This window comes from Miniopterus schreibersii (assembly GCF_964146895.1).
Source record: "Miniopterus schreibersii genome assembly, chromosome: 15".
NCBI lineage: Eukaryota > Metazoa > Chordata > Mammalia > Chiroptera > Miniopteridae > Miniopterus > Miniopterus schreibersii.
In genome coordinates this window covers 23,157,495-23,177,001 of record NC_138115.1, presented here as the reverse complement: position 1 = coordinate 23,177,001, position 19,507 = coordinate 23,157,495, and the positions used below count along the sequence as shown (strand labels likewise).

General features: G+C 44.1%; 1 protein-coding gene across 2 annotated transcripts in view; it reads left to right on the top strand.

Annotated features, from left to right (window-relative positions):
- The window catches only part of TMEM40 (transmembrane protein 40), a 35,475-nt gene that overhangs the window by 2,456 nt on the left and 13,512 nt on the right, over positions 1–19,507 (top strand). Inside the window, exon 1 of one of the 2 annotated variants that reach the window (XM_081160059.1) lies at positions 7,855–7,908. The exons of the other annotated variant lie outside the window; for it this stretch is intronic. The gene's annotated coding sequence lies outside the window, so the exon portion shown is untranslated. Of the gene's footprint in view, positions 1–7,854; positions 7,909–19,507 lie in introns of those variants that run through there. 2 annotated transcript variants of the gene reach the window in all.

The window sequence follows — 19,507 nt, the reverse complement described above, 5'->3', positions numbered from 1 at the left end:
TCATAGGAAGGAGGAAGTCAGGGAAAGGAACCCTTTGAGAGGAAAGAGGACCTGAGAGCTCTGCATTGACCTGTTATCGTGGAGATACCGACAAGACATCCGAGGAGAGATGTCATATTGATGACTGGATACACTAGTTGCATCAAGGGAGAGTACTGCATCGGAGATAGAGGGAAGGTCTTCATATGGAGGTAATATTTAAAGTGATGAGAGTGTACAAGGATGGACAATATTAACTATTATTAACTATTATTTTGTTTGTTTGGAACAAACAAAACTCTTCTATGGTGGGAGCTTTAAATTGGCACAACTGGCCTTGTCTTGTGTGGCTTAGTTGGTTGAGCACTGTCCCCTGCACCAAAAGGTTGCCAATTCCATTCCCCATCAGGGCACATGCCTGTGTCATGAGCTGCATCTCCAGTAGGGGGCATGCAGGAGGCAGCTGATCCATGTTTCTCTCTCCCTCTTCCTTCCTCTCTCTCTCAAATAAATAAAAACATTTTAAAAGTTATTTAATTGGCACAATTACATTGGAAAACTTCTTGGCAATATTTACAAAAGCTAAGCATATACCTACCTTGACCTGCTCAGATAAGCAATTCCTCTCTCAGGTATGTATTCAAGATATGTGAATGCTTATGTGTTCAACAAAAGACTGGTTAGAACAAGTTTATTCAGAATAACCAAATTTAGAAACAACCCAAGTATTCAACAGGTGAGTGGATAAAAATTGAATACTACATGGCAATGAAAACAAACTGCTACACAAAGTAACATGAATGGATCTCAGAGATGTTCTATTGAATAAAAGAAGTCAAGCTCAGGAATGTATACTGTGTGGTCCCTTTTGTGTGAAGTTCAAAAACCAGGCAAAACTAGTCTAAAGGTGATAGAAGTCAGAATAGTAGTTACCAGGGTAACTAATTTGGAAGGGTCAACAGTAACCTTCTTGAGGTGCTGAAAATATTCTCTATCTTGATTGGGGTGATGATTATGGGTATATACATAGGTAAAAATTTATTGAGCTGTTCTTTGCTACATGGAAATGTGTCTCCTTGAAAAGGAGGGAAATGAAATAAATATGCAGCCCTGGCTGGGTGGCCGAATTGATTGGAGCATCATCTCATGCACCAAAAAGTTTGAAGGTTTGAGTCCCAGTCAGGGCACATATCTAGGTTGTGGGTTCAGTCCCCAGTTGGGGTGCATGCAGGAGGCAACTATTGATGTTTCTCTCTCACACTGATATTTCTCTCTCTTCCTTCCTCTCTCTCTCTGAAATCAAACATATCTTGGGTAAGGATTAAATTTTTTAAAAGTATGCAGTTTAACAAGTTTTTTTTCCATTGAACAATATTTTGTAATAATTTTAGAAGACAGTGAATATATTTTTACAAGTCAAAAATAATGAAATAAATAATAATATGGCCACTTTGAAAAACGGTTTCCATTTCTTATAAAGTATACTTGTCATACGACCCAGCAATTCCACTCATAGGTATTTACTCAAGAAAAATGAAAATCTATGCTCACACTAATACTTGTACATACATGTTCATAGCAGCTTTATTTATAATCACCAAAACCGGGAAACAACTGTCCATCAACTGGTGAGTGGAGAAATAAATTGTGACACACCCATATAATGGAATTTTTACCTAGCAATAGAAAGGAATGAATTGCTGGCATACACAACAAAGTGGATAATTCTCAATTATGCTAAGTGAAAGGAGCCAGACACAAAATTTTGCATATTATTTGATTCCATTTATGTGAAATGTCCAGAAGAGACAAAACTACATTGAGAGAGATGAGGTCTGTAGTTGCCAAGGGAAAGTGAGTGCAAAGAGGTCCAAGGGAACTGTTTGGGGTGATAGAAATGTTTTGTATCTTTATTCTGATGGTGATTACATGACTATATACATTTGTCAAAACTTCTCCAGCTGCCCTGGCTGGCGTGGCTCAGTGATTAGAGTGCTGGCCCACACTCTGAAGGGTCTCGGGTTGGATTCCGGTTCAGGGCCCGTACCTCGGTTGTGGGTTCACTCCCTGCCGCTGGTCAGGGCGCATGTGAGAGGCAACCAGTCGATGTGTCTCTCTCACATCGATGTTTCCCTCCCTTCTAACTCTCTCTGAAAAGCAATGGAAAAATATATCCTTAGGTGAGGATTAACAACAAAAAACCCACACACACACAAAAACTTATCAAGCTGTACTCTTAAAATGGACTTCCTATATGTAAATACTCCTTCACAAAGGATAAAAGTCCATGAGAGGGGCATATAGAGGGCTATACCTGGGACACATAAAAAAATCCTTGGGTGAGAATTTTTTAAAAAGTTACAATGCTTCTCTTTGTAATTAGTACATTTATAATTTTGTAAATTTGCATTTAAATTTTATTTTAAATTAAATTTATAAAATTAAATATATATATATTAATTTTAGAGAGAGAAAGGGAGAGGGAGAGAGAAACATCGATGTGAGAGAGAAATACTGATGCCCCCAACTGGGGATCAAGCCCAAAACCCCAGGCATGTGCCCTGATGAGGAATCAAACTGGTGACCTTTTGGTGCATGGGATGGTGCTCAACCAACTGAGCCACACTGACCAGGGCTAAATTTATAAAATTATATACATTGAACTTGATAAATATCTTAAGGTAGATCCTTTGAGACTATGAAAATATCCTGTTTCCCCTCAACTTGCACCCACTAATTTTAACATTCATTGGTGGACCTTTCTGTTATGATCATTGGTGCTAAATGACGATCTTCTGTTTTCCTCTTTTCTTCTACATTTTTAATTGACATTCTTCTGAAAGGAAGATCTTTCTCTTCTCCTTCATTTGTTTTCTTCCAATTATTAATTTATATCTATGGTTTTATGTATATTCATTTTATACTTTGGGTTATCATCCAATACTATTACTATGTATTTGCTCAGATTGTCCCAGTTTTGGCCATTTGGAGCTCCTTCAGGTTGGTTCTTGTGTTCTTTTGAAGCCCCCATACTTTTCTAAGCACTACTTTTTGAAGGCGTGCTGGTTTCTTTTACTGAAGAATAGTGCTTAGAAACCAAGATCTGGGTGCTGGGTTTGCTCATTGCTACTGGGATGTCATGTCTTCTAGGCCCTCTCAGAAGACAGAGCTATGATATATATATTAACCTTCATATATACACATTTCTACCTATATGCTGTAGTCTGTTTGCATGTCCTGCAAATCATATGTTAAATTCTTAATCCCCAAAGTGATAGTATTAGCAGATGGGGGCCTTTAGGAGGTAATTATGTCATGAGAGTGGAGCCTTCATGAATGGGATTAATGCCCTTACAAAAGAGACCCCAGAGAAATCCCTTGCCCCTTCTACCATCTGAGGACACAGTGAAAAGGTATCTTCCCTGAACTAGGAATCAGGCTCTCACCAGATACTGAATCTGCTGGTGCCTTGATCTTGAACTTCTCAGCCTCCAGAACCATGAGAAATAAATTTCCATTGTTTACAAACCACTCAGCCTATGGTATTTTGTTATAGCAACTCTAATGCTGTATCTATAATAAAACCCACAAGTAAGTTCATACTGATACCTCTGATTTCAATTCAACACCACAGGGTTCATTTTAACCTTCCCCTTTTCCTTATTTGTAATATCTTTCTTTAACAGGGATAAATCTCACTCTCAATATCTACAATATATTTATTTATATATTCAATCCTAGTATTCTAAGTGTTGACACCAAATGTGTGGTTTTTCTAACTACCCATAGTTAGCACAGGCCCCAGAGTTTAAGGGCTTATTTCCATGATACTTCCTTCACTGCAGGCACCAATTGCAAGTCTGGGCCTCCAACACTTCTGACTGACCTGCTATTAATTGAGGATTCCCACAACCTCCTCCTCAGGTTCAATAATTAGCTAGAAAAGCTCACAAAACTTAGGAAAACGTTTACTGGTTTATTTTATAGATATAAAGGATACAAATGAACAGCCAGATGAAGAGGTACATAGGGTGAGGTCTGGAAGGGCCCCAAGCACAGGAGCTTCTGTTCCCATAGAGTTGGGGTACACCACCTTCCTGGAACATGGATGTGCTTGCTAACCTGGAAGCTCTTTGAACCCCATAGCTTAGGGATTTTTATTGGAAGCTTCATCATGATTAAATATTAGCTCAATCTCCAGCCTCTCTCCCCTCCCCAGAGGCTGAAAGTTCCAAGTTTTTAATCACTGCTTGGTCTTTCTGGTGACCAGCCTCCATCCTGGAGCTATTCAAGAGCCTACCAAGAGTTGCCTCATTAGAACAAAAGAGGTTTCCATCACCCAGAAAATTTCAAGAGATTTAGGAGCTCTGTGTAAGCCAATCCTATCACCTCCATCAACTAAGGAAATTGCAGGGTCTTAGGAGCTCTTTGTCAGGAACTGGGTGCTCATAATAGGTGCACATTCTTTCCCCCTTACAACTAGAGGGCATAATTCTCAGATCTAAGAAGTCATTGGGGAGTTCCCATCAGCTGGAGGGATCCCATAGCCTCATCACAAGAATGCCAAGGTGTGGTGAGGACTGACTGTCCAGACACTGATCTGAGCACTTTATACAAGTAATTTCACCATAGATAGGGGCTGCCTTCTCCCCATTCTGATGGATGTGGAGACTGAGGCTGAGCTGTCTGTTGTTTCCAGAATGTATGTACTTGTTGAGTCAGGTGGGCCTCAGGCTGGCAGTTCTGGAATGCGGGGAAGCCGGATGCCATGCTCAGCTGCTGAGCTGGCTCCCCAGGTCTGTCAGCTGTGCCCACAGGACAGTGGGAGGTTGTCTCATGAATCAACCTTCCTCCACCCCCCACACACTGGTAGTGAGGTCACCTTGGGATGGAGTTGAGCTGGGGCCTCCCTTATACTTCTGGCAGCTCTGTCATGGCCCTGGAGATCTGCCTGGGGCAGAGACAGGAAATGCCCTGAGACTGTGCCTCCATCCTGTGCCAAGTTCATATACAACCAAGTGCTACAGCAGGTAAACTATGCATTTGCTCAGAGGGGGAAAGTACCTTAACTTGGGACTAGAAGGCCAACAGAAGGTAGTGGCTGATTTTTAAAATTTTTTTTAGCACCTACTATGTGCCAATCATTGAAACCTTCAGATGGTAGGAAGTATTATTTAGTCCAGTAGTTCTTAAACTTGAGCAGGCATCAGAATCACCTTGGGGACTTGTTAAATTAGAAATTGTGGGTGCCACCTCCAGAGTTTGTGATTCAGTAGGACTGAGATGGGACTTGAGAATTTGCATTTCTAAAAGGTGCTGTTGATGGTGCTGGTCCAGGTACCACATTTTAAGAACAAACTAATTAGTTCAACTTCTTTCCCCTGCTTGATGATGGTCTTCAAGTTTCTTCTTATATACCGCCAGGACAGAGGTCTAATTGCCTATTCTGTCAAATGATTTCTAACTGTGAAGATATGAATCGTTTGTGTGTGCTTAGGTTGAGATAAATCCTAACTCTGTTGGCTCTCCCATGTGGCCCATTTTTTCTGCCTCTAGACCATGCTGTTACCACAAAGGAGCAATTGGAGGGGGGTGGAGACTTGCAATTAAAACAAGGGTCTCACTCACCCCCATGGTCCATTGACCACCTAGCCCTGTCCATTCTACCCTCTAAATCAATGCTGTCCAATAGGAATGTACTGTGAGCTCTATGTACGTATGAAAAAATTTTAATTTTCCAGTAGCTATAAAGAAGCAGGTGAAACTAATTTTAATAATATATTTTATTTAACCCAATATACCCAAAATATTATCTTTTTAATGGGTAATCAATACAAAGATTGTTAATAAGCGCTTGTATATGTTTTATTTTCATACCACGTCTTGGAAATCCAGTGTGTATTTTAAACATACAGCACATCTCAATTCTGACCAGCCACATTTCAAAGACTCCATGATCACATGTGGCTGGTGGCTACTGTTTGGACAGTGCGGTGATCCTGACCCTCCTATTATCTCCCTGCCATGGCTTGTGCCCACCGGATGCCTGCCTTTCACAGCTTCCCCACCAGTCCACAATATGGCAGCCAAATTGTTGTCCAAAACATAAATTTGATCATGTCCCTCTTGCGTGGCTCCCCATCACTCTCAGCATAACATCCAGCCTCCTTGGTCTGGCTTCTGAGGCCCTGCCGCTCTCGCTTTCCCTTCTCCCCTCCTCCAGCTCCCAAGGCCCCTACTTTCCCACTGTACTGAAGAAACCTCAACACAGCAGTGCCTCTTATCTGTAAGCCTTTATGGTTGCGCACATGGTTGCCTCTTCCTAGAGTGCCTTTGGAATGCTTCTTGGGCTACCTTTTCAGGTCACTTATTTGTTCAACAAAATTTATTGAGCATCTGCTATGTATCAGACACTGTCCTAGATCCTAAAACAAACAAATACATAACATGGAAATATGCATTATAAGAAAATATGTAGTATGTCAGATGGTGAACAATAAGGCAGGATGAGAGGGAAAGGTGGTGCTGGCAGTTACTACTTTACTCAGGGTGGTCAGGGAAAGATTCTTGGAGAAGGTCACATTTGAGTACAGACCTGAAGAAGTGAGGAAAGGAGCCAAGTAGCTGTCTGGGGGAAAAGCATTCTAGGTAGAGTGAACAGCTAGTGCAAAGGCCCTGAGGAGGGAGCCTAACTGGAGTGTTTGGAGCACATTCCAGTGTGACTGGGGCAGAGGGAGAGAGGAAGTCACAGGAATTAAGGTCAGAGAGAGCAAGAGGTAGATTGTAGATTGTGCGGGGTTGAATAAGAACTTGAGTTTTATGCTGAGTGAGAGGGAGCCCTGGGAGGGTGCTGAGCAGAGGAGGTACATGAGCTGAGGTGGATTTTAGCTGGATTCTTTTGGTTACTGTGATGACCACAAATGGTGGACTGAGGGCAGGAGCAGAGAGACTAGCGATTGTATTGTCTGGACCAGGGTGGTTGCCATGGAGAAAAGGGGCCAAATTCAGGATATGTAGAAGGTGAGGCCAACAGGGCTTTTCAGAGTAAAGGATGGCTCCAAGATTTTGGCCTGAGCTTAGAATCTGGATGACTCCTCCTCCAGGAAGCTCTCCTGGGAACCCACAACTCCTGGGGCCTTGCCCTTGTGCGGCCTGTCATGGCCTGTCTCTCTCTGGCCTGGGTGCTCCCCAGGGCAGGGTAGGACTTGCTTACTGTCCTGCTTTCAGAGTGCTTGGTAAGCGAGTGAGAGGCAGAGGCAGGCTGAGCTGGGGTTACTCCTGGCCTTAGCTGTGAGACGCTGGTCCTCATCCCTCAGGATTTGCGTTTTCCCATCTGCACACTCAGTGATGTTCTAATCTTTGCCCAATTTCTTCACCAGGAGAGGGCACTGCCAGTCTGCTCACAGGAGTCCCCAGCCCCTTGAACCCCACCCCAGCTCCCATCCACTGTCTGCCCAACCTCACCAGTAGCATCAGGTTGGTCCACATGGCTGGGCCCTGAGTCAGCCTCACCAATTCAGGTAGGTGAGGTGAATCCCCCCCCCCTTCCCACATGCCTCCTCCCTGTGCAGAGCTTAGTACAGCCAAGGGTGGTTCAGCTGTCCCCCACGTCACTCCCCCCTGGAGTCAGAGGGCATGTCCATGGCCCAGGGGTAGGTCTGGGGTGTGGTTACTCCATCTGCTGCTCCTGGGGTGTCACAGGGAAGAGTCAAATGAGACAGGAAGGCCTAAGGCTAATAGCACTGGCAGGAAGGAATGCCACTGGGGTGAGAGAGTGTGGCCCAGGGACACGTCACGCTCCGCTCCGCCCCTTCCCTGTCACAGGGGGTGTGGCAGGGCCTCTCCTGCTGTCCTCTTGGCCTGCCCAGCCTGGCATCAGCACAGTTCACACACAGCTCGCCTTGTACCTGACAGGCCTTGGGACTACAGGTAATGGGGCGTGGGGCAGGGTGAGGGGTTAAATTTTAATTGGCTCTTCAGCAGGGCTGGTGTTTTGTGGTTCCTAGGTGAACCTGGATTTGAATTCCAGCTCTGCGTCTTCCCAGCTGGCTGGGCACCTAGTCTCCATCTCAGGAAAAATCCAGGGAGGTTGGGTTGTTTTGAGGCTTCAGTCAGGCTTAGCAGGTGGCTAACTTCTGATTCTGTCACTCACTTGCTGTGGGACCTTCAGAAAGCCCCCTGGACCTCTCTGAGCCTCAGTTTCCCCATTTGTGAAATGAAGAGTCTGACTAGTTTTCTGAAGGCTTCTCCCACTCTGCCCTGTGGTACCAAACAGCTTTGGAGGGTGAGGGGATGCCCTCTCAAACCTTCTCTTCTCAGAGGCAGCCTTTGGGCCTCAAGTAAATATATTTTTCTTTTAAGGGGGACAAGAAAGATTATATATGGTCTCAGGACTATTATTTTATTGTTTTGTTTAGAAACTGTGAGAAAAGTTGGGTCAGCAGTGTGTGTTGGGGGAACTGTATTGAGTGAAATGTGGTGTGTCCTGTTTGGGGTCCAAACTAAGCAGATCAATAAATAATGAGACTTCCTTCTGGCTGTGAAATTCTAGAATTCAGGCTAGTGTAGCCATTTAGGAAACTAGGTACCCGCGTTTTGCAGTCCTCGAAAAGCCACTACGCTGGCTCCACGCTTGGGTCCACGCTGGGCCCTGCCTTGTCAGAGGTCCTATTTTACTTTCACAGCAACTCTATGTGCGAAGTACTTTTTTATTTTTATTTTAACGAGAGTAACAGCTTTATTGAGATATCATTCACATGCTATAAAATTCACCTGATTAAAGTGTACAATTCTGTGGTTTTTAGTATATCCACAAAGTAGTGCAACCATCACTACTATGTAATTTAGAACATTTTTATCACCCCAGAAATAACCCCATACCCTTTGTCAGCCACTCCTTATTTCCCCTTCACCTTGGCAAACACTGATCTGCTCTCTGTCTCTATGGATTTGCTTGTTCTAGACATTTCTTATGAATAGAATCTTACAATAGATGATCCTTCCTGACTGCTTTTTTCACTGAGCAAAATGTTTTCAAGGCTTACATGTATTGTAGCATGTGTCAGCACTTCCTCCTCTTTATGGCTGAGTAATATTGTGTTGCATGATTATACCATATTTTGTTGGTCCATTCATCATTCGATGGACATTTGAGTTGTTTCCACCTTTTGGCTATTGTGAATAATGCTTCCGTGAACATTCTTGTGCAAATCTTTGTGGGGATGTAAGTTTCTTTTTTCTTCTTCTTCTTTTAAAAAAATATATCTTTATTGATTTCAGAGAGGAAGGGAGAGAGGGAGAGAGAAACATCAATGATGAGAGAGCCATCATTGATCGGCTGCCTCCTGCAGGGCCCCGACTGGGGACTGAGCCCACAACCCGGGCATGTGCCCTGGCCGGGAATCGAAACTTGATTTCCTGGATCCTAGATCCTAGATCGATGCTTAACCACTGAGCCACTCCCGGCTGGGCTGGGCATAGGTTTTCCGTTCTCTTGGGTGCATACCTAGGGGTGGAGTTGCTTGGTCATGTGATAAATCTATGTTTAACATTTTGAGAAACTGTCACATTGTTTTCCCAAGCAGCTGTCCTGTTTTACAATCCCATCAACCATGTATGAAGGCTCTGATTTTCCACATCATTGGCAAGGCTTGGATTTCTTATTTCAGCCGTCCTAATGATGCGCAGCGGTATCTCACTGTGGTTTGACTTGCATTTCCCTAGTCACTAATGATGTCCAGCATCTTTCAATGTGCTATTGACCATTTGCACTATTTGTGTATCTTCTTCAAGAAAAAGCCTATTCAAATCCTTTGACTTTTAAAATTGGGTTATTTGTCCTTTTATAGCTGAGTTGTAGTCATGCTCATTTTCCCAGAGGATTCTGAGGCTCTGAGAATGGCTGTGGCTTTCCTGAGGCCTTTACAGTCCGTGACAGGTAGAGGTGGGAACTGAGTCAGGCCTGTCTGACATCCAAGAGCCAGCAATACCTCCTTACCTCCTTTCTGGTTTATGTTATTGCTGTGTGTGTGTGTGTGTGTGTGTGTGTGTGTGTGTGTGTGTGTGTGTGTGTGTGCGTGTGTGTGAGAGAGAGAGAGAGAGAGACAGAGACAGAGACAGAGACAGAGAGAGAAGAGAAAGAGGAGACAGAAAGACAGAGAAACTTAGATGAGAGGATGAGAAAGGAGACTGGACTGGCGTTTAAATAGGCACCCACCTTGGGGAGTCAGAGCCAGGGAAAACCTTTTAGGACTATTTCATCCCATTACTTTTCAAACATTTGGGGAGGCCTCAAAAAAGTTTATTGAGTGGCACACTCTCACCTAGTTTTTTTGGTCCCTAAATCTGAAATAAATCTGATTAGACCCCAAAACCCAAATAGGGAGTAGCATCTCCTAGCGTCTAGCTGGGCCTAAGGGTCTGGAGCAGTAGTTGTCACACTTTTGGATGAACACTCTTCTCCAGAAAAATGCTTTAGGCACCCCCAACATATTCATATTTATAGATTTAGAAATTATTTACAAGTACCATGGACCATTAGCTAATGTTTCAAGGCTCAATATACACTAGGAGTGAATTTTCTCACTGATGATCGTGGATGGAAGTTTACTTTTGAAATTGTTTTCCTACTATTATTTCAGTAAGCAATTGTGTGAGAGAGAAATCCCACTCATTGTTGTTTGCAACGTGGTAACATGGGTGATGAAGGGCTTGAACTAGGAGCGGGGGCGGGTCTGTCTCCCACATTTCCTGCTGCTTGCTTGTACTTTCCAGATTAGGGTTATCTCCATTAGAGGTTCCTTTGCAGGGACTCTTTGAAGCTGCTTGTCCATGCTACGGGGGCTGATTCGGTTCAAACTGTATTGTTTAATCCTCAAATCCATCCAACCCAGCACCAGTATGCCACAACATGTCAAAACAGGCTGAATGTAGAAAATGGAAATGTGGCCACAGCAGACCTGTCTGTATTGTTGAGCTCCCCACTGGCCTCTGGGGACATGACATTTGGTGTCTGACGTATGGCCGAGTGTGCACATCAGAGTTGAACTATGTACTATTAACTAATTTTAGTTAAAAGTTAAGTAGAAATAGATGATCTAATCTTTTCCTCCTGTATTTTGGAGATTATTATTTGAGAGATTAATAGGTTCTGAGCTAAGGACGTCTAGGCCAACCCCTGCCATTCCTCAGCTTGCCACCTCTCATGGTAGGGTGCTCATGACCACCCCAAAATAAATGCCACTTTAAGAAAATTCTTTTGTATATTGTGCTGGCACTTGTTCTGGTGGCTCCCCAAGGTCCTGGCTCTTCCCCTTGAGCTTACAGGCCCCCTGTCCCCCTGTTCTGAAGGAGTCCTGCAGAGACTTGGGGATAGTGACCAGGTCTGTCCATGCAGTGCTCATCCCCCGCTGAGCACCCTGCTCCACCGGCCACTTGGGTGTGGTCTCTGCATCCCCTATATCCTCCAAATTCTCTCCATTTGTCCAGATCCTATTTCATGCAGGACCAGGGTTCCACCCAGGATGGGGGAAGGTAAGACCACCTTACTGGTCACCTTCTTACTGTAGACTCTATGCTTCTATTAATAGGACCTAAGGTTGTGTCAGCTTTGCTTCGTAGCTCTATCACCTTGTTGGCTTATATTGCACTTTAACAAACATTGATTGTGTATCTTCTATTATGCTTAACACTAAGTTAGATGCTTGTGCTAACATTTATTTACCTTTCAGAGTGTCTTTTAGCAATCATTGGTCTTTCTGTGTGAACAACCTCCAAGCTGGGCCCACCCATCCTCTTTCTGCACAACTTGGTTTTGTCCCTTCGTACACTTCTGTTTCAGCCTAGGTACCACCCTGCACTCCTCAGGGGCAACCCGAGGCCTTGGCTGTCTCCTTGGGTGTTCTGTGGCCACAGATTCACCCAGATTCATGACGGGTCCATCTAGCTTGTGGTCAGCCGGCTGGAGAGTTCAGGTTGTTTTCTCACTATTAAACTGCCTGGACAAACTTGGGACAAAGTGGCCAACGAGATGGAAATGGTGGCATCTTCCTTCTTTCCCTCATGCTTGGACTTCAGCCTCAGATCTGAGTTCATATCCAGACTCCTTGCTGCGTGGTCTGCGGCAAGTCTCTTTTCTGGGGCTCAGTTTTGACCTCTTGGCTGTAACTCTGTAGAATTCTAGCTTGGAGAAAGAGAGACTGCCAAACTAGGGGAGCTGGTGGAGAGAGGGGGGTAAGGTGAGTCTGGAGCAGGAAGGGGGAGGGTTCTAAAGAAGAAGAGGAGGGAGGAGAGGGAGGAGGGGGACAAGAAGGGCTGTGAACAAGTGGAAGATCTTCTGAAGGGAAGAGGGAGATGCTAAAGAAACTTTGCCCGCCTAACATTATTTCTCTAAGCTCTTAAATTTAGCACTTTATGACTTTTTAATTTTTTTTAAATTTTAAATTGCACATTGTTTTTGTTTTTTATTTTTCAATACAGTTGATATTCAATATTATATAAGTTTCAAGCGTATGTATAGTGGTTAGGCATTTATATAACTTACAAAGTGATCCCTAGATAAGCCTAGTACCCCTCTGACAACATACAGTTATTACAATATTATTGACTATATTCCCTATGCTATACTTTACATCCCTGTGACTATTTCGTAACTGCCAACTTGTCCATTTTTTTACTTATAGTCTGTGAGTCTTTGGATCTGAAGTGGGTCACTCTTAAGCAGCATATACATATATGGGTCTTGTTTTCTTCCCCATTCAGCCACCCTATCTCTTTTTATTGGAACATTTAATCCATTTACATTTAAAGTAATTATTGATAGGTATGTATTTTATTCATATTTTATTTTATTCTTATTTTTTTTGTCTTTTTTTCTTCTTTCTCCTAAAAAAGTCCCTTTAATATTTCTTGTAATGCTGGTTTGGTGCTGATGAACATCTCTAGTTTTTTCTTGTCTGGGAAGGTCTTTATCTGTCTTTCAACTCCAAAAGATACCTTTCTGCGTAGAGTACTCTTGGTTGTAGGTCCTTGCATTGAATGTTTTGTGCCAGTCCCTTCTGGCCTGCAAAGCTTCTGTTGAGAAATTAGTTGGGATTTCCCAACTATTATGGGAGGTCCCTTGTACTTAACTGCTTCTCTCTTGCTACTTTTATATTCTCTCTTTGTCTTTAACCTTTGGCATTTTAGTTATGATGTGTCTTGGGGTGGGCCTCTTTGGGTTCATCTTGTTTGGGACTTTCTGCACTTCATGGATTTGTATGTCTATTTCCTTCACCAGGCTAGAGAAGTTTTCAGTCATTATTTCTTCAAATAGGTTTTCAATCCCTTGCTCTCTGTCTTCTTCTGGTACCCCCATGATGTAAATGTTGTTATGCTTGATGTTGTCCCAGAGGTCCCTTAAACTATGCTTATTTTTTTATTTTTGAATTCTTTTTCTTTTTGCTGTTCCAATTGGGTGTTTTCAGCTACCTTGTTTTCCAAATCGTTGATTCAGTTCTCTGCTTTATCTATTCTTCTCTTGATTCCTTCTAATGTAGTCTTCATCTCAGATATTGTATTCTTCATTTCTGATTGGTTCTTTTTTATGCATTCTATCTCTTTGTGTAAGTTCTCACTAAGGTCAGAGTGCACAATGGGAGGACTTGACCTGACATCATTGACTTTAAAGATGAAAGATGGGGCCACAAGCTAAAGAATGTGGGTGGCCTCTAGAAGCTGGAAAAACAAGGAAAATGAAGGATAAGGAGGGTGGGGTGGAAGGAGAAGACATAAAAACAGCAGCAAGGAAGAGCTACTTTTATGATTCTCTCTTTACTCTAAGATGGTCTTTGACCTCAGCAAGGGTATAAGTCTCTAGGGCAAGATCTTCAGGGTGACTGCTGCTTGGGTGGTTATAGGGAAGGAGATGATGGGACAGTGGAAATCCTCAACGCAGCCTGGAGTTGAGATGCAAGATCATGTATGGAGAACCTCTGGGACCCTTCCCAAGTCTTGTCCTTGAGTGAAATCTGTGGATCTCTCTGTCCCCAGCCCTGCTTTGCTCTGCCTAGAATCTCGGAGCCTTCCCTACACATTTGTCTTCACTAACATGCTTTGGTTGCAAGTGGCAGAAACCACCTCAGGCTACCAGAAAAGGACTTTCTTGGGAGGATATGGGGGTCTCACAGAAGAAAGGAAGTTGCTGAGGAACTAAACTGCAGAGCAGACAGTGGCCAGGAACTGAAATAAAGAGGACAGCCTCTTCAGGGCTCTGTCTCAGGGCAGACCAACACCAGTTGATTTCAGGCTTTGTGTCACACATGTCACAAGTCAGATTCCTGGGAAAGAGAGGCTGATGATCTAACCTGGGTAATGGACAGCGACCCCTCCAGAATTTCCATATCAAAGGAGCATGTTGGGGGGATACAATCAATTTGGGGGATTCTTGTCCTGGATTTGTGTCTGCCTGACCAGGATATGTTTGAAATTAGGGTGCATGCTTGTTTGGGAGGCTTGGGAAGCTAGAGGAGATTATTAAGGGCTCTAACTTTCCCCCTTGGTGTAAATGCCAGAAGAAGGGAACTTCAATGCTGGGTGGGCAAAAACAAACAAGTGCCTACCTCTCTGTCAGCTCTGTTTCCCTCACAGCTGCTGTTTCTGCTTCCTGTGCCCCTGACCCCAGTTCCTGCCCTGGGCTTGTTGAACTGAACTGGCCTTGCATTTGTGGCCCCTAGGAATGTTCCTCACAGTTCACCTGTGGGAAAAGTTGGCCATTAACCTGGCATTCAAGGCCCACAACTACTTTCCCAGCCTCAGTGGGCTCTTACCCTTCCAACTGCCCACTGCCGCCCTCCACTAAATCTTTCTCCAACTCTGTCTTTTGCCACCTGTTGAAATCCAACTCAAACTTAGTTGCCTCAACCCCCTCCTCCAGGGAGGGACACCAGGGAAAAATAAGCGGCCCCTGAATCAAGAGACAGGGTTCTGGAGCCACCCTTGCCCCTGAGTTGCTATGTGACCTTGTGCAAGTTTCTCCATTTCTAGGCCTCAGTTTCCCCACCTGTAAAATAGGACAATAATCCCTACCCTGCCTGTCTCCATTCTGGTTAGTATGAGGATCGAGAGCTGGGCAGGAAAAGTTCTGTGAGGCTGTGATGGCTCAGTGTCTCCTAATATCCCTCCCTCCCAGGCCCAGGCCCTTGTGACAGTAGGAGCTTAGGAAATCTGGGCTGAATGGAGGGGGAAATCCAGTTTAGCAAGACCTGTGGGTGCAGAGGCCCTTCCTCCACCTGTGACTCAGCAGGGCTGGGCTTTTTTGGAGAAAAGTCCTAGAAAGTTAGTCCATTTCTTTATAGGATGAGCCTCAAATGTGGGGCCACCTGAGAGAGGAGGCCCTAGAGGCCTCTAACCAGGGCTAGGAATGGGAGTTCTCTGTGAGGGCAAGGGTGGGATTTGAGTCCATCTGTAAGATGGAAGACCTTGGCCAAGTCACTTTGTCTAAACCTCAGTTATTTCCTGCATAAAATAAATAACATTTGCTAGAATGAAATAAAATTTCAAGAATGTGCCATGTTTCTTTTCCTCTTCCTTCTTTCTTCTTTTTACACTTCTCTGTCAACTCCCTGTGGTTCTTCTTGACTCAAAGTCATGTAAACTGAACTTGAGCTTTTAGAAGCCCCTTCCAGCAATCCCTCTGCCAGTGCCTGATGTTCTACCACTAGTGCTTTGTCCTTTGTGTTAAGTATTGCCTTGCACATTAATCCTTGAGTTTTAAATTACAAAAATTCTATGCCTTGGCTGGTGTGGCTCAGCTGGTTGAGCTTCATCCCATGCACCGAAAGGTCACCACTTTGATTCTCAGTCAGGGCACATACCCAAGTTGCAGGTTCGATCCCTAGTCTGGGTGTGTACAGGAGTCAAACAATCAATGTTTCGCTCTCTCTCCCTTCCTCTCTCTCTAAAATCAATAAAAGCATATTAAAAAATTTTTTTAAATTCTATTTATCCTTTCTCATAGCAGAAATAAGGGTGAAGGAGGGGTGGGGCGAGGATAGGTCCTACCATTTCTCCTCTCTTGATGGATCAGTGTGCTGAAGAACAGCCCAAGGAAGTGACCTTGGCTGTGAGGACACTTGCTCTGGGCTCCACCAGAGGCTAAATATAAGCTAAGTCAGCATCATTTGCATAACACTCCGGTGACTATTAGTGGCTTCTTTCCTGGTACAAATGACAGGGGCCTGGGAAGATGTGGCGACATCAGTTCTCCCAGCCCCTAACATGAACTGAGCAGCTATCCTTGTTTAGCCACTTACTAGCTATGTAGCTCTGGGCAAGTTTCTTAGCCTCTCTGTGCCTCAATGTTCTTAACTTATAAAATGAACACAACCACGGTGAGCCTTACTAAGATTGTGGTGAGGAATACAAGTTAATACTTGTAACACGCTTAGCTCATTGCCTGGCATATAGTAAGCACTTATTTGTTATTGTCGTCGTCATCATTATCATTTTTGGTTTCTGTCAGGCCCTGTGAAGGGTTCAGTGACACATAGATAAATCAGCCTCAGTCTCTAACCCCGCCAGGGTTCATGATCTAGTGGAAGAGACACACCCTGGGTGTGTCAGACCTTCTGCTGAGCCCTGGGCCCAGATCTGAAGGGGAGTAAGAACAGTGGCTCCTGGAGTTATGCAACAAGGTGCCCTCCCTGCCTTGAAGAAGAGTCTGATACAAGGCAGAGTTGACTGTGGTTCAAGAGAGTGATGTGCTGGGGATGGGGGTGGGAGTGTTCTCTGGGCCTCCCCCAAACCCCATTTTTCTTTAACACTGCTTCCTGCCAACTGTTTTCCATGTGGTTCATGGCCCCTTGCCTCTGTGCCTTTGTACATTTTTCCCTCTGGCCCTTCCAACTCACCCCCAGCATCCCCAGCATCTCCTCCATCAGGAGCCTTCCTTGACTGACTCTGATCTCATTTGGCTCCTGGGTTCCAACAGCCCCCAGGCCTACCTTGAAATTCCTTGAAGAAAGTGCTGTAACTTGTTTGCTTGTTTTTAGTATGTTTTTATTGATTTTAGAAGGAGAGGAAGGGAGAGGGAGAGAGAGAGAAACATCTATTGGCTACCTCCTGCACTCCCCCTGCTGAGGATTGAGCTTGCAATTCGGGCATGCGCCCTGACCAGGAATCGAACCGGCGACCTTTTGGTGCATGGGACGATGCTCTACCAACTGAGCCACACCAGCCAGAGCAGTGCTGCAACTTGTTTACCAGTTTCCCCAGTGCTAGCATACAGGAGGTGCTCAATTAATGTAGAATTGTAAGAGAGAGAATGTGTTTCAGTCAGAATTGTGTTCAGTTACAAATGCCAAAAATCCTGACTAAGCAGGCAGCTGTGGGCAAGGGCTCAGGAGCTCAACAACATCCCTGTTTGCTTTGGCTTTTCCTCAAGGTCACAAGATGGCCCCTGTAGCTCCTGCCATCACATTCATTCATGTTCAAAGAAGGAAGGAGAGGCAAGACCCAGCACCAGTCCTGTTGTCTCTTTTGTCAGGAGAAGCAAAACCATTCCTGAACCCCCAAGAATTTCTGCTAACTTTTCATTAGCGAAAATTGGATCACATGGGCACCCTCAGCTACAAGAAAGACTTGAAAAATGAGTGTCTAACTGGAGTTGGAAGAATAAAATTGCAGCTTTGCTAGCAAGGAAGAAGTCCAAGGGTGGTGGTGGTAGAAGGGCTAATGGAGTGGGGGTCGGGAGGGAGAGTTCTGGTTAGACAACTAGCACAGGCCTTCATGAAGACGTTATTTGAGCTGTACCTAGAAGGTCAGATAAAATTTTGACAATAGGAAAAATGGCCTAGATAGAAGTCTGGAGGCCTGAAAATGCTGTTTGTGACCAGGGACTGCCACGTGATCATCACAGCTAGGGCAGGAAAGAGATAGGACCAGCTTGGTGAACTTTTGGTATATTTGGTATTAGCCAGAAGCTCTTTTCCCCATATGTGCTCCATCTCTTCCTCCACTCTACCTGAAATTCCACCATTAGAGATGATCTCAGCTAATGAGCATGTACTAGACACCTGCTACGTACAAAGAGTTCTTTTCAAAACATAGATATGCCCTGGAGGCTTATGGTTATCAGTCATTCGCACCTGAATACAATCAGTTTTGTTGGCTAGTGACTTCCAAATGCTTAGCTAAATTCTGCCCTGTGATATGGAAATTTTTATTCTAGAAAGAGGGTAATAGGAGATGGGGGATGAGCAGGGCTGGGGCTCAACAGTGGATGTTGGAGGATAATAGGAGGACTGGAGAAGAGAGAACTCACATTTTCTAAGGCCTCTAGGGGTAAGCACTGGCCATCTTTCTTTCCTAAGCCTCTCCCATCACTAGTTTACAATTGTGATAAATAGAGCTTAGAGAAGGGAACCTACCTACTCAAAGTCAACCCATGCACAGGTGACAGAAGTGGGGTTGGACCCTGGTCAGTCTGACCCCAAAGCACATGCTCTTGCCACTAAACAAATACTATCTTTTTGCCGCCCCCCCCCCCCATCCACCATCTTAATAATAATCTTAATAATAATCTCAGCTGGCATTTATTCAATATTTACTCTGTACCAAGCATTGTTCTAAGTGTTTCACATGTTTGAACTCATGCTGTTTTCACAACAATACTGTGAGGTAAGCACTATTATTGTCCCCATTTTACAGATGAGAAATCTGAAGCACAGCAAGAGGTTCAGTAACATGCTCAGTTCCCACAGCTGGCAGTGTCAGATAGGATTCAAACCCAGGTGATCCAGCTCTGAGACAGAGGGAAAGATATTGCCTTGCCAAGGTCTTGTGGTGAGTCAAGAGTAGATTCTCTGCTAGAACAAAAACAACCCAACTCGTAGATACAGGGAACAGATAGACGGTTGCCAGAGGTGGGGTTTGGGGCTGGGCAAAGTGGATAAAGGGCGCAAAAGATACAAACTCCCTGTTATAAAATAAGTAAGTCCTAGAAATGTAATGTTCAGCATGGCGACTGTCATTGTATATTTAAAAGTTGCTAAGAGAATAGATCTTAAAAGTTCTCATCACAAGAAAAAGATATTTTGTAACTATGTGTGCTGACGGATGTTAACCAGACTTACTGTGCTCATTGTTTTGCTGTGTATGCAAATCCTGAATCATTATGTGGCATATGTAAAATTAATACAATGTTATGTGTCAATTATACCTCAATTCAGAAAAAAAAAGTTTTAAACACACACATACACACAGAGTTCTGGGGAGCAAAGTCCAAAATCAGGGCTGATATCCTTCCAATGGATTTATTTATTTATTTATTTATTTATTTATTTATTTATTAAATATATCTTTATTGATTCCAGAGAGAGGAAAGGAAAGGGAGAGAGAGAGAGAGATAGAAACATCAATGATGAGAGATTCATTGATTGAGCCCACAGCCAGGGCACGTGCCCTGACCGGGAATCGAACCCCGATCGCCTGGATCCTAGGTCGATGCTCAACCGCTGAGCCACGCCCGGCCGGGCTCCAATGGATTTAGAAG